The 9780-nt window shown below is 50.5% G+C and overlaps 1 protein-coding gene across 5 annotated transcripts in view; it reads right to left on the reverse strand.

The window, feature by feature from the left end:
* FGD3 (FYVE, RhoGEF and PH domain containing 3) overlaps nt 1–7489 on the reverse strand; it is a 40755-nt gene extending 33266 nt beyond the window's left edge. Inside the window, exons 1-2 of one of the 5 annotated variants that reach the window (XM_061163621.1) lie at nt 7262–7485; nt 3263–3450 (exon numbers count right to left, since the gene is read on the reverse strand). The gene's annotated coding sequence lies outside the window, so the exon portion shown is untranslated. Of the gene's footprint in view, nt 1–3262; nt 3451–7261 lie in introns of all 5 variants that reach the window. The other 4 variants (XR_009696372.1, XM_061163622.1, XM_061163620.1 and 1 more) reach the window with 4 other exon arrangements.
* Nucleotides 7490–9780: the final 2291 nt, after the last annotated feature.

A 9780-nucleotide genomic window follows, 5' to 3' on the forward strand; every position in this document is an offset into this window, starting at 1 on the left:
GAGACACCTTACCCCAGGCAGCAAAGCACAGTGCTTCTGAAGTTAGAAGCATGTGCAGTGAGCCCCCTGTCACCCCAACTTCCTGCCTGGAGAAGGGGATCCCAGGCCGGCCCCTGAGTGAGGAGACAGAGCTGGGCGTCTAGGAACACCAAAGCAGCCGGACGTCACAGGGTAGAGGGCTAGAGAGAGAGAACTGCGCAGAGGGAGCGCAGAGAACTGACGAGGGCCCTCGGGATAGCTCAGTGTGTGTGCAAGGAAATTACAAGACTTGAGAAAGAGCTACCTGAGGGGATCAAAGGGAACATCAACTCAGGCTCACATAAGGCAGGGAATAAGCCTGTTTCCACCAGCCAGATTGAAAACCCCAGTATCCGCAGGGACTTAGATAACTTGGAAGGATCTTGCCTCAGTGTAAGGGCATAATTAGCCCCACAGTGAGCTCTACTCAGGTCCCACCTAACAAATACTGATGAATTTTAACAGGAAAGTCCCTCTGTTTACAAGCAACTTAACAGCATTGCTAAACAATGCTCCAGGACAATTATAGAAGCACAGACATATTCAGAATCCAGTAAGGTGAAATTTACCGTGTCTGGCATCCAACCCAAAATTACCAGACATAGAGGACAGGAATACATAACCCACAATGAGGAGGAAAAGTCAATGAATTGAAATTGACCCGTATCTGATACAGATGCTAGAATTAGCAGACAAGGTCTTTAAGGCAGCAGCAGTACCTGCTTTATATTCAAAAGGTCAGCAGAGACACAGAAAATAAAAAAAGATGCATATCCAATTTCTAAAGATGGAAACCACAAGGTGTGAGATCAAAACCCACTGGAAGGGACTGATGGCAGATTAGACATTAAAGAAGAAAAATTAGTGAGTTTGGAGAGACTATAGAAGCTATCTAAAATGAAGGAGAGAGTGAATTGTGAGATGCAGAAAAACTATGAACACCACAATACGTGTGTAACCAGAATACATATGTGGAGTGTTTAAAAAGGAGTGAGCATGAAAAATACTTGAGAAAAAAATGACCAAAGTTGATGTCAATTCTACACAAACATTTTGATCACTGAGGGGGAAAAGGAATACTTCTCAATAATAAGGATGAATCTAGAAAAAATTATTCAAGTGAAAAAAAGACAAAGGAAAAGGTGCCCACTTGTTTTTCCATTTACATAGAATTCTAGGAAATGTACCCTAACATGTGACGCCAGAAAGCAGACCAGGATGTTGCCTGGAAGGAGGGGTAGGCGTGATGTGGGGGTTACAGTGGAACACAAGGAAGCCTTCCAGAGTTGACAGGGGTGCTCATCACATGTGTGTGTGTATGTGTGTGTAAGTTGAAACATCCAGTTGTACGTCTTAAACATATGCAGTTAATTGTATGTTGACTATACTTCAAGGAAGGTGATACCTCTGAGTTACATTGACTTGGTGAGTTGCTAACATTCACCAAAGTGTCATTTTCCTTGTTACAGAAGGGACAATAAACTATGCAGAGGACAGTGGCAAGGGGTGTGGCAGGCCCAGAGCCTGGGGAGGCTGCAGCAGCCTGGCTTGCGCGGATCCCCGTCAAGGAGAGGAATTGTATCTTTCCTCTGGAGGTCCTTCAGGCATGACCATTTATCTTCCAAGGGTTTTTGTGCAAGGGCAGCTGATCAAGGCTTGGCCAGACTGGGAAACCCGGGTCTCGGCATAAAGATATCCTCCAGGGAGCAGAGTACCTGGTGGAGGGTGGTTCTGGTTGCAGAACAGCTGAGACCACCCTCTTATGTGACTTAGGAAGCTGCAAGATACAGCCCACAGCCTCAATTGGTCTCCCTGCTGCCTTTCCAAGGCCAAGGTGAGTGCAGGGCCGCCCAGCCCAGTTACAGCCTCCCCTTCTCACAGCTCAGAGGAGCAGAGGACTGAGGGAAGGTTAGGGCAGGGGACACACATGTGCAAGGGTGCCCGCCATACATACACATGTAAACACACACATGCCTTCACACATGTACACACACATGCACATGCACATACACAGATACACATAAACACACATCCAATTACATACACATACACACACACACACACACATATCCCATGTGCCTGGGGATGTACTGAGCGCTTTTGTATGCTTGCTCAGTTGTAGTCACCAAGGTAGGTGACATTCCATGTCTCAGACAAGGATGCCAAAGCTGATCCTGGCCATGTGGCCTAGGGGAATCAGCACCCAGGAGCCGAGTCTACCAGACATGCTGCTCTGAACCCCCTGGACTGGGTTCCAGGCTCATTCTGACACGCCCAAGGCCAAAGATGTAAAACCATGCAGGAACCAAGGTGCATTTGTCATTTCTATCTTCCCAGTCACTTACCTGTCTCTTTGAAGCCCTGAGCTCTCTGAGCTGAGAGAGCCCACCCTAGCTGAGTTGAGCCTGCTACTGGACTCAGCCAGGGCCCAGGGCCCCTGACACCCAAGGCTGCCACCAGCCAGTGTCAAAGGCCCCAAACCTGGGACCAGGGGAGGTGTGGGGACTGAAGAAGTACAGAGAAATTAAATGCACCCCACTACCGAGCGCACTGTGCAGCCAGTGGATAGGGTAGCAGGAGGGGTGTGGTCCCTGCCCTGGCGTCCCCAAACTGCTTGGCAGCTGCCTGAGACAGGCAGGGAGAGTCCTGCAGGTGGGCCACAATTCTGCTCCACCAGATGCTGGACGTCCCCACTGCGGATGCAGTGCAGGAGCTCCCACTAAAATCATCACTATGCCCATCTCACTTGCTGCCTGTCACCTGGTATCTTGGAGGCCCCAAGTGGGCAGGGATCTCCACCGCTTTGTCACTGATATGGCTTCGTGGCCCCGGAACATGCGGCCCCAGCTGACAGCTATCAGCAGCCATCAGAGGTATGAGCCTGAGAGGAAGCCTTTGAAACAGTTCTAGCCCTGACTGGTTACAGTCCCAGAGAAACCCTGAATGAGAGCCACTGGAAAGCACCCCACCAGCCCCAGAATCATGAGAGATGATAGTGCTCAGTGGGGTGGTTGCTTATGTGAAGGAGGGAATCCAAACAATCCAAATCCGTACTGAAAGCACCCTGGGGCAATACCAGAAACTGCTATGTTACACACACCTACATACAGCTTGCAGGCTGGGGGGTAAGGCTGCAGAAACCTACAAGGCTCTATCAGCGGTGACAAAGGTCTGGTTGTGCTGGCCCTGCCAGATGCAACAATCGATGGCATGTCTGCAAAGCTGCTCCACGACCCAGAGGTACCTGCACTCCAGTGTTAGGATCCAGAAGCACAATACTTGTCTTGGGGCCTCAGCCTAGGAAGTGCTCTGGCTGGTACCGTCTGTGGTCTCCATCCTGCGTGCTGAGAACCCAGAGATGGACGCAGACACTGGGGTGCCATATGCTTCAAAATTCAGTGGGGGTCAACAGGACTTCAAGGCAGGATGGGACTAGCAGAGTGAGGAGGAAAGGAGACTGGTCAACAGCACTGGACCCAACAACAGTCCCACAAAGATTCTTTAAGCCCAAGGCAGCACACAACACTCTACCTCCAACTGGCTATATCATCCCTTTTTCGTAGTCCTAACAGACAAACATGGGCAGGACACCTCACCAGGCTGATGACCTTCAGCCATTAGCATCACCTGAAGCTCCTAGTTCCCCATCACAGGACCTGCTTAGCTACAGAAGGAGTTGGTGAAATCACACAATGAGCCCAGTGGTGATGACATGTGCCCAGAGTGGGGTTAACAGAAGTTCAGGGAAAACAAGTCCAAGAATGCACTGGGTACAGTGTAAGGAGCTGTGACTAGAAGGGCCACATGCAGAGCTACACTGTATGTAGGCAGGTGTGTCTGGGAAACAGATCACTGTGATGTTTCTTTCTTTCTCTCTTTGGCCGTGCTGCATGGCATGTGGGATTTTAGTTCACCGACCCGGGCTCCAAACCATGACCCCTGCAGTGGAAGCGTAGAGTCTTAACTACTGAACTGCCAGCGAAGTCCCTGTAGTGCTTCAACTTAATCTTTTTGCTTATGTATATATTTACTATTCTTCTTTATTTCCTATTTTTTCTATTTTTAAATTTTTTATGCTTATTTCTGATTCATATTTTGTTTCTGTTTTTATTTTACTTTCATCTAGAAGGAGAATAAGTATAAATATTACAGACACTATGCATTGCCATACATCAAAAGCAACTACAGAAATAAAATCACAACCTTGGAAATAAAAAGTAAAATCCTTTCTTGCATAGGCAGCTATGATAAAGCGAGTAGAATCTCAGGAGTGAGCACTGCAAAATTATTGAAGCTTTGCTGTATTTTTAAAATGTTTTGCATTAAAGTTTTTTGGGAAAAGAGTTTATCCCCACAGCACCCAAGACCCCTAGGCCCACACTCAGGGCGAGGCAACAGGGGCTCCTTGTTCCATTCTGACCTCTCCCATGGGGCACCCTGGGCTCACTAAATAGTCCTCTCTACTTTTGATTGTGTTTAAAATTTTTATTTAAAAAATCAATGAATCAAAGCAGATAAGAACTTTCCAACAGCTTCCAGTTGACACTGAAAACCCTAACACAGATATGACTCTGCCTCTCCCTCCACACTGAGCCACTTCAGGGGCCTTTGCAAGGCCCTCCCTCTCGAGGAACAGCCTAGCCCAGCACCCCGCACTCATTCCCTGCTCTGTGATAGGCCTTCCTCAGAAGAGAACTCCCTCCTCCATAGCTCCTACCCGCCAGGCTCACCCACACCTCCCCACTCCTCTCCCCACCGGCTGCAGACCACACAGGTGGAAATCTTACCTCCTTCGTGTGGTCTGCCACCTGGCAAACAGCAGGGCTCAGTAAGCATGTTCAGTGAGTAAGTGAATAGATGAATTTGAATCAGCATCTCAGTTTTATTTCCTTCTAATGTGTACTTTTATATAGCCCTACAAAAATATGCTCTGGTCAAGTCCAAATTTTTGAAAACACAAAGTGCAAATCAAGATTACAGAAGGTCAAATCCCATCTCCTACTGTCCATCACTTGACAGCCCCACATCACCTCATCTAACTGCACAGTGACCATCTCAGGTAATTACAGTGAAATGGAGGCCTAGACGGTGGATTCACACCCTCAAAGCTGCATGGCTGCACCAATAAGAGCTCTGTATCCTGGACACCAAGGAGCTCCAAGTAGCCCCCACCAAACCCCCCAGAAGTGATGAACAAGGTTGGTTACCATCCACTTCACTGGGAACCTAGGCAACCAGTCATCGCCACCACACACAAGGGCTCAGACAGCGGACAGCACCCCAGACAGAGGGAACAGTGTCCCAACAGAGGAAACAGCATGTCCGGTAGAGGGAACAATATCTCAGACAGAGAGAACAGTATCGCAGGCAGAGAGACCAGTGTCCCAGGCAGAGGGAACAGCCTCAGACAGAGGGAAGGGCCCAAAGCAAACAAGAGTGAGTCATGCCATCTGAAGAGCTGGCAGTGCCTAGGTGTGTGAGCCCAGAGGGGGAGGGGACAGGGGTTGGGGCCAGGAAGGATCTCATAGCTGTAGGCAGCCAGGGGGTCAGGCAGGTGAGTGACACTCCATTCAGGTTTGGGTTTCACATCTGTGCTATGGTCAATACTGCTCCAAGGTGATATTTTTACTCCCAGGCTCATCCACTTTTCCATGGGCCTGTTTCCTCACCTGTCAGTGGGGTCATCAGAGCCCACCTGGAGCAGGTGGCAAGCAAGCAGAAAGGCAAGTGTTCCTGGCACTTGACTGTGATCTCGGCATGCTCCTGGAGACTCCTCTGTGATCACTGTGAACCCCTACCCTAGGCTCTCAAGGGGCTCAGGGCAGCAAGGCCTCACCCCTCCTTTGGGGCCTTGCTCAGCACCTCATCTCAGCTCTAACCTCAACAGACCTACCGCAGTCTAGGCTTCTGTGTGTGCAGAGCTTACAATCCTGTCCAGCTTTGGGGGCCATTGCATATTCGGAGGTGCTGGTTTTGTGTGGAAACAGACATCAGTGCGAGTTGCGGAACCAGGGCCTCTGGCCTCCTGCAACTACCCAGCCGAAGACAAACCACTTCCTCCCCTCAGCACCCAGCCCCACCCAGCCCCAGGGCCACTTGCCAATCAAGTTTTCAGGTTCCAAAGGTTTGAGTTTGGGCCCAGCTTGTCAGCTTACAGTCCATGGTTGGGGCCTTAGTTTCTCAGTTTCCTCTCCTAAAAGAGTGGTGGAGCAGAGTCACTGTGGGATTGGTTTGAGGATTAATGTGAATAACAGCAGAGCTTCCCTGAGCACACCCAGTCTCCCAGGGCTGTGCTCACCTCTGGAGCCTGGCACCACTCAGATCCCACTTCACATATGGGAAAGTTGGGTGGTAGAATCAGTGGCCATAGTCACAGAGCTGGGGGAGGGACTGCAAGCCAAATGTCCCAGTGGGCCATGAACATCACCAGGATACCAGCCACCTGCTGCCACATACTCAGGTTCCCTCCTCCAATGAAAACCCCAGACCCATCTTTCCACCTCCCAGGGGGAATCCACAGCACCTCACTGACCCCAAGAAACTGTAAACAGGCTGATGGTCTGTGATCACAGGGACTCCCACACTGCAAACGCCAGAGGGTCCTGGGAGCCAAGTGCTCTGGGTACAGTTGCCCTAGAACGCACCCCCTCAGTACAACTGGCACAAACACAGCTGCCTCTGGCACCCCATGGCTGCCCATCACCCTCCCCGAGGCCAGGGTGGCCTGGCCACCATCCTGCACTCTCTGGGCACAGTATGGGGTTCTGAAGAGGCTCTGACAGGCTCAGCCTTCCCTCCTAGCAGCCCATCATAGACAGGCCCTGTCAGGACCTAAAATGCAGATTGCAGAGGAATCTTCTGAAGCCTCACAGTCTCTAGGGACTGTGTTTGGGACCACTGATCCCTTTTCCATAGGTCCAGTCTATTCAGGGACCCCAGCCCTCAGGTTCATCTTTGCTAGAGTCTAAACTGCCACAGGCCACTCAACAGTGTGCTGGTAAGTATGCTCACTCACTGCTCAACGACTAGTTACAAATCATGCCATAGGCACCAGAGGAAGACATCGCTCACAAGACACTGCTCACAAGACGCCGCTCGGGGCCACCACGGCAGCTTCCTGCCTTCGAGACATCCGACCCCAAATGACTACTGCTCTGAACTTTCCCTGACCCCGAAAGTGCCCCTTACGGGACCAGCAGAGGCTCTCTGGGCTGGCGAAGACCCTGGAGCCAGCACCACTCACCTGTCTTCTGTGGCGCACGTACTTCTCTCCAGGACTGACTTCAGGCAGCAGCAAAACACAACTTCCTTTTGCTGGTTTTCGCAATATGGGTCACTAAACGACTGTGCATTTGCATTTCCGCACTATCACACGCTCAAGCTCACTGGTTCTCCCCTCGCCTTACATGCAAAAATACAGCCCCAATCGGCTGGAATGCTGTCTGAGGACCAGGCGATGCTGGCCGCGAGGTGGCCTGTGGTGGTTTAAAGTTTAACAGGCTGCTCTGGGTGCCCCAAGTGGTTCCGGTGTGGAGGCTACAGCCGTCCTGCCTCTGCCTCTGTCAGTTTTTCTAAGCAGACTTCCAGGTGCCCGTCTCTCAGACCTTCAGAGAGGGGGCATCCAGTGGGTTCAGTGCCTGAGCAGCGGGGCTGGCTCCAGACCATACAGGCTGTGGCTCCTAGATCAAAGAAGTGACCCAATGGGCCACCAGAGGCTTTCTTGAATTTTCTGGGTGGCAACAGTGAAAAATGTCCATAGACTGTTGGAAAATTGAAAATGGATTGTTTCAAGGTGCTCCCAGGAGTGAAGCCAGTTGCCCCCCCAACCCCGATTTCCTGAGGAGACCTGTCCCATATTTGATGATCTGGTTGCTCCAGCCAGATCCAGCCCTTCTTAGCACCCACAGAGAGAGGTCCATGACTTTTAGAGTGAAAAGTAAATATATGAAGATACAAGATTGCTACAAGGCTTAGACCACAAATTCTGGTTTAAATGATGGATTCTTCACCCAGACTTATATGTTTTTTAAAAAGCAAAGAGATTTCTCTGGACCTTGGTTTCCTTGTTGTATGGGGGTCGCCATAGAGCCCCCTCAGAGGCAATACCTCACACACAGGGATCGTGTGAGTATAACGAATGAAATCATTGAAGGGGCCAGTTAATGAGATAATTTCTCCAGTCCATACTGACCTCCCTTGGCACACCACACAGCCGTGTTTCTCCATGGGTTTCCAAGGGATGCCCACACCAGCTGGAGAGGGGATTTGCTTCCACCCTCTGTTCTTCTAAATATTTACCAGTTGTTTGGGAGGGGATAGTCTGAGAGATGCTACCCACTTTCACCTCCAAATGTTCTTCCTTTCAACCGAAGACTTGAAGAATTCTATGACCAAGACTCTGATAAGCTATTGCTCATCTCCATGGCTCATGGCAGTGAAATCCACCACGTGCCAGGCCTTATGGATAGGACCACCTTGGACCCAGGTCCAGCTCCAGAATACGTGAGTGCATCTTCTCCAGGAATCTGAAGACCAGCGTTAAGATGAGTTCCATCTGGCTCCCAGCCATCACTGTGGACTGAGAGCAGCTCAGTCAGCAAGTGATGGAAGAGAGGGCGGCCTATGTCTCAGGGGTACCTGGTTTCGCATCCTGGCTGATGGGGTGTGTCACCTCCACACATCACGGAGCCCTTTGGAGCCCTAATTCTTCTCATAAAATGGAGATAATACAGGATGTATGGTTGGAGTTTTGTGAGGAAAGAGAGCTTGGCCTGGGGTAGATCAGCCATCCGAGTGCTTCCAGCCCAGGCTGGCAAGGACGGTGCCTGCCACCATCGCCCAGCACAGCCCTCCCCCTTGTTGACATCCCTAAGCCAGAGGACTGGCAAGGGGTCTCATCAGGACCTAGAGACCCAAGCCCAGATCTCTGCTGCACAGAAATGGCCCAAGAAGGCAGAGATGAACACTGGCAGCACAGCAGAAGACCAGGTTTAATGATCCAGGGGTCATGTGGGGGCAGAGTATGCTGAAAAGAAGAACTGGGGTAAAGTGCCCTCTCATCCTGGGGGCAGGGGATTCTCCACTGGGAGTGACACCCTCCAACAAGAAGCATGTTTGTGGCAGCCATGCCCCAAGAAGGATCTTGGTGGCCCCACTCTGCTGCAGCTGTGCCCACTTTGAATAGGGTTGCTGCAGTAATGCAGTCAATAGGACACCGCAGAAATGTCAAGGGTAACTTCTGAGGCCAGGTCAGTCACCACATTGCAGCTTCTGCCTTTCTCTCTTGGGGCACTTACTCTGGGGGAGCCAGCCACCATGTCATGATGGTGCTCAAAGTGCTCTGAGGAGAGCCCTTCATGGGGAGGAGCTGGACCCTCAGCCAACAGCCAGCACCAGATTGCCATGAGGTAGTGAATCACATGGACATTCACCCTTGGCCCCAGTCAAGTCTTTGGGTAAGACTACAACCTCACTAAGGTCTCTAAGCCAGAGACAAACTGCACCAAAATTCCTGACTCACCAAAACTGAGTTGGTAAGTCTTGTCTTACATCACTCAGTTTTGGACATTTCATTATGCAATAGATAGATCCATTATGCAATGATATAAAATGGTCATCAGGAAATGCATGAAGGGTGACTTACGGTCAGGGGGCATCAGCCCAAAGTGAAGAGATGACTACAGGGTATTAACGGCACACAGTCCTATTTCTCTACCCAATTATTCCAATAATGACCCAGTGATTCAAACTGTGTCCTCATCC

This window comes from Dama dama, chromosome 16 (genome assembly GCF_033118175.1).
Source record: "Dama dama isolate Ldn47 chromosome 16, ASM3311817v1, whole genome shotgun sequence".
Lineage (NCBI taxonomy): Eukaryota > Metazoa > Chordata > Mammalia > Artiodactyla > Cervidae > Dama > Dama dama.